Raw genomic sequence first — 6,000 nt, forward strand, 5'->3', positions numbered from 1 at the left:
ATATCTGAGTACTTTGAATGTCTTTTCATTTGTATAAAAACAAATTACTCGATACTCCTGATTGTTTGCCTGTGGTATGAGAACTTCCTGTTCATAATTGTGCAGCATATTTTCTCTAGCCCATTCACGCTTGTGTAATATGGGAGAAATATGTAACACCATGAAAAAGTGCCTCCTTTTAAAAACCATGCCAGCCTCATCATCACTGGTGATCCCTCGATTCAAGGATGATCTCTACCACAGATTTACATCTATGTCCTGAGGTGACTCAGGAGTCCAATTCTGGAACCACAGATTCACCCGCAATAGGTGCAGACATTTCCTGGTGCGTCAGCTGCCCGCTGGAGAAAGTTCTTTCTTTTTCCTTCCTTTTCTCTCTCTTTTCAGCTTCAAGGGCAATGCGTTTCTCCTCAAAGCAGGCCACTGCCTGATGCCTCCTGTGGCACCATTGGGGTCGGGTAGTGCTTGCTTCTCCCAACTTGTGGTGTCCACATCATTTTTCTTGAGATACACTTTGTGTGTCTTTGTTGCTAGCCTACCCAGTCCTCAAATGTGTGGCTTTGGTTGATCACTTCATATGTTTTCTCCAAAAGCTTCTTAATATCATAGAGCCAGAATGTGCAACCCTTGCTTGTGTTGGTGAACACTTGCTCACATAAGCAGTCCCATTGATTTCATACATACATTTCAACATTTCATAGATTTCAGTGGGATTACTAGAGGGAGTAGGAGCTCTCTAGCATGAGGAAGAGTTGCACAATATAGTTCTTAATTTCTTTAGCTAGTAAGGTAAATTTATTCAACTGGCAAATCTACTTGATGAAGCCTAATATATTCACTGCTTTTGGGTCCTGTATGAATGTACTAAAGCAAACTTGTTAGAGGATTTTGAAATGTCTACAAGCCAGCATACTTTCAGCTAAAATATTCTGGAATGTTACCTGATTGCATGTAATCAGTGGCCCAGGCCTGTTCTTACTCATGAAAAACATCCATTGACTTGAATGAATATGTACTGCATGATTGGGCCTTGTGATGGGGCATCTGCCCCACACTGGCCCATAAGGAGTTAGTAGAACCCTAGGGAGGCTGTGCAGCAGGCAGCCAATTAGAAAGGACCCTAGGGAGTCTGTGCAGGAGACAGCCAATTAGAGAGGGACTGTGAGGAGCAGCCAATCAGGGCCTGGTAGACCCATATAAGAAGAGCTGCAGGGCATAGCAAGGTCAGTAGCTGCCTGGAGCTCGAGGAGGGAAGGTCAGGCTCCTAGCAGGAGGAAGGAGTGCCAGCACCCTGGGCAGAGAAGTGCTGCTAGCAGCAACTGAGGGATGGGGAAGCTAAAGATGGCGTCTTGTTGGCTGCAGAGATTTGCAGGCTGGGGTCCTGAGGCAAGAGAGAAGAGGTTGCTGGGGGCCATGGGGAAATGAACTGAGGAGTTGGAGGGCATGCAGTAAGCAACAGCCATCTACAGGGTTTCTGGGCCAGGACCCAGAGTAGTGGGCAGGCCTGGGTCTCCACCTACCCCCTGCCCGCCACTGAGGAAGTGGCCAGACAATTGGCTGCAGTTGCCATTTAGGGAAGTGGCTGGACAGTGGTCTGCAGTTCTGCCAGAAGGGGAGAGAATAGAGTGTGATGTGGCTGAAGGGCTGTGCCCTGCAGAGGACGCCATGGTCCTTGGAACGATACGGGTCCAGGAGCAGAAGTGATGGTGCGTGAGATAGCACCAGAAGAGGGCGTACCGGCTAGCAGAGCTAATCCCTGGGACAGTCAGCAGGAGGCACTGTAGTGGTGAGTGAACCCCATCTCCAGGGTCCTACCAAATTCACAGTCCATTTTGGTCAATTCCATGGCCACAGGATTTTAAAATTGTAAATTTCCTGGTTTCAGCTATTTAAATCTGAAATTTCTATGTGTTATAATTTTAGGGGTCCTGACCCAAAAAGGAGTTGGGCGGTGGGGGGTCACAAGATTATTATAGGGGGTGGTTGTGGTACTGCTACCCTTACTGCTGCTGGCGGCGGTGCTGCCTTCAGAGCTGGGCAGCTGGAGAGTGGCGGCCACTGGCTGGGAGCCCAGCTCTGAAGGCAGAGCCACCTCCTGTAGCAGCACAGATGTAAGGCTGGCAGGGTATTGCCACCCTTAGTTCTGTGCTGCTGCCTGCAGAGCTGGGCCCTCAGTCAGCAGCTTTCACTGTCCAGCTGTCAAGCTCTGAAGGCAGGTGTGCAGAAGTAAGGGTGGCAAGGTATGGGCTCCTGGCCAACAGTCGATGCTCTCTGGCCACCTAGCTCTGAAATCAGCGCAGAAGTAAAGGAGGAAATACTCATGCCACCCTAAATAATCTTGTGACCCACCCTGCTTGTAACTCCCTTTTGGGTCAGGACCCCCTATATGAGAAAAGCTGGTTTCGCCCATGAAATCTATAGAGTATAGGCTAAAAGCACACAAGACCAGATTCACGGGGAGAGATCAGATGTCATGGTCTGTGATGTGTTTTTCATGGCCATTAATTTGATAGGTCCCTACCCATCACAGTCGTGTATAAGTTAGAGTATAATATTATGCACCACTGTTATTGCAACCTCTGTCTTGAACTGCACTATGCCTCTTGTTCCTATTTATACCCAAAACTGTATTCAATACATTCATATTTTAATATATGCTCCTCTCATTCCTCTTCCTTAGTTTCTCTTGTTATGTTTATGTAGTATGGGTGGAATCCTGGCATTGAAGCCAATGGTAAAACACCCATCAACCTTCAATGGCGCCATGATTTCACTCAATATGACCAATAAAACCCAAGTTTTATTAAACTATTTAATAAATAAAATAATATAAAAAAACAAGATTCACAAATATATAATAATACACTTATTATTACTGTGATTGCTTCTATAAACACTTTTAAAATAACTATGCAGCTATTCACATGCATTTGTTTCCACAGGTAAATGCTTCTCTCTGTCTTCCCACTACCTTTTTTCTCTCCTTCCCACCCCCAAAAATGCCTAGAATTATTTATCAGTTTCATGTGGTAGTCATGTGAATTAACCCAAATGGTGCCCTGGTAAGTCACTTACAGGAAAGGAGAAAATAGAAACTTTCTAGAGAAGTATAGATATGATACATTTCAGTGCAATTATATGATGCAATAGGTGACGTGTTAGTGAATTATAGACAAAAATGTTCCTTTTTATTTTGTAATGGGGTGGGATTTAATGTAATGTAGCAAAGCTATTTGAAGTACTTGGGAGACCTTTGAAAAGGTTAATTGTATTTCCCCTTCCACAACAAATCCAGCTGATTAAAGTATATAAGAAACTGTTCAAGAGGGAAGCTGTGACAATTGGCAAGTTAGTGGATGGGCTTGTTTCCCTACTATTAGCTATTCATATTTCCAGGGAGATGCTTGTTTCCCTTTCTCATTTCCCATAGCTCATTTAGCATTTGGATAATGTCATTGTAATAAAGCAGAGTGCTCCCATCTGTTGGTCACGGCTTGTTTAATTAGCAGTTGATGTCAGTTCATCTCAGCTTGAATCTGTCATTTAGTGCAGCTGTGTATAGTAAAGGGCTATTGAGAGGCCTCTGGATTGAGATTTTGTTTATAGGCTAATGGCTCAAAAATATTCTCACCCCTGTCATGGCTCTCTATTCACCTGAAAAAGAAGTGTGTTAAACCAGTAGTCAGCTGTTTTGCCATAGAGAGTGGAAAAGGCAGATATGCCATGGAACAAAGTGTAGATCAGTTGATATAGTAATGTGATTTTTATCCAGTCTCCTTTCTGCCCAGATTCAGGTAGCAAGAGACAAATGGCTTGTTTATAACTTTTTGACAAGGTTTTGGAAGGTCTGTGCACTGAATAAAGAAAATAATATGATGTCTGTGAATAATATATCGTAGGGAATACAGATTTGACAGCATGTCTTCAGTTTGTTCAAGATAATAGCATATTTGCTGTAGCTTTCACTAATTTACCAACAAACTTTGTTCCTTAGACTGCACTATATGATCAAATGCCTTGAACTTTCCAGGGTACAGTTATTTCTCTCACTTGACTGATATTTGCATGGCAATACACAGTGGAGCTTCAGATTCCTGACTCTTAGCTTTCACAAGAAGAATCAAAATGGCCATTTTGTGTATCTAGGTGGTGACTGGTATGTATATTGGCATGGTTTTCGGAAGTGCTGAGCTCCAGCAGGTTTGGTTCCAGTGTCTTTAGTGGCAGCTACAGAAGCTCAGCACTTTTGAAAATAGGGCCATATACTGTACATCGTATATTCTCCTCTTCGCCATGAACTCAGTCTGCATGTTGACAGTCCCAGGTTTACTGTGGCGCCATGGCACCGGGCCCATGCTCAAAAAAGCGGCCGCAGCCTGGCACACTCAACAGCTCGGGGCTCAGTGCAAGTGGACTCCTCTCGTCCGTTCAGCCAGCTCAGAGTTTCTCTCCACCACCGGCCCCTGCCCACCGGCTCCTCCACACCCTGTGTCCCCTCCCCTCACCCGGTGGCAGAGAGGAGCCCACAGCTGCTGCCACTCCAGTGACTGTCTGCTGTGGGCCCCCTGGGGCCTGCTTCGCCCCGCTGCTCTGCAGAAGCGGCAGGCTGGGCAAGTCAGTGGCTCCCTCCTCAGGCACCAGCACTGGGCAGGTAGGGCTGGGTGGGGCTGCTCTGTGCTCCCGAGCTTCAGCTGTCTTGCCCCTAGCACTGTGCTGGGAGGGAGGATGCTCTGCGGTGGCTCAGCAGGGCCAGTGAGTGCACCTGGGGGTCGGGGAGTGGGTCTGTGGGGGGGGGGGGGGCTGGACTGTGAGGAGTGGGGGCACTGGGCAGTGCGGGAGGTTTGTGTGTTTTGGAGTGCTAGGTAGTGGGAGGTCTGTTGGGGGGGGGGTCTGTATGGGGCAGTGTGTAGTTGTGGTGGTGGGACTGTGGGGAAGGACACTGGGCTGTGATGCGTGGGAGAGATCTGTGTACGTTGGGATGCTAGGGAGTGGGGGTACTGTGTGGAGTGCTTGGCAGGGGGGCGCTGGGCCAGAGTGGTGGTATGCAGGGCACTGTGCATTTGTGGTGGTGGGTTTCTGGGGGGGTGGCACTGGGCATAGCAGGTCCAGGGGGGGCGCTGGGCATAGAGAGTCGGGGGGTATTGGGCACGGGAGCTGTGTGGCGCGGCACGGACCTGCCCCCAAGGGGAAGTTGGCATGCTGGCAATTTAGGGCCGGGCAGGCCAGTGTCTGCCAGTTTGTAAAAGTGCTTTGCACTGGGCTGGGCAGAGTGAGGCCATCCCCTATTTCCCCTGGCTGGCTCCTAGCTCCAGGGAAAATGAAAATATGAAAATTTGAAAATATGGCCACTACATTTAGGTGCTTAAATGGGAATGGAGCTTTTTTTTTTTTTTTTTTTTTTAAAGTAGGCCCCATTTGTGGGTACTAAGCATTTTTAAAAATCTGGCCTAAATGTGTAAACCCTATGGCATACAAAAATTGTCTACAAATGAGTTCTGCACACACATTTTGTCATAAATAGTTGAGTGATACTGTGTAAAATAACTGCACATACAAACACTTGCATGTGCAAAGTTGTATACCAACCAAAAGCTGAAGCCCCTTTGAAAACTTGGCCCAGGGAGGAACTGCAATTTTCTACTGGATGTAATCCTAATGTGTGAGAAATATTAAATCAAAATGACAGGTTTCAGAGTAGCAGCCGTGTTAGTCTGTATCCACAAAAAGAAAAGGAGGACTTGTGGCAAATAAATTGGTTAGTCTCTAAGGTGCCACAAGTCCTCCTCTTCTTTTTATAAACCATGCTGGAGTCTTAGAACTGGAAGTGTAATCAATGTGTTTGGGGGATGATAGGTCATAAAGGGCTGCTCATAGATCTTTGTTGGCACTTTAGACAGAAGCTAGTTTTTAAGAATGGATTTATTGTAGAGACATGGAAAGTGATAGATGATCTTCCCTGTTTTTGTCTTAAGGGTCCACATTGTTGTTCCTTTCTGGGTC

This window comes from Lepidochelys kempii, chromosome 1, assembly GCF_965140285.1.
Source record: "Lepidochelys kempii isolate rLepKem1 chromosome 1, rLepKem1.hap1, whole genome shotgun sequence".
Lineage (NCBI taxonomy): Eukaryota > Metazoa > Chordata > Testudines > Cheloniidae > Lepidochelys > Lepidochelys kempii.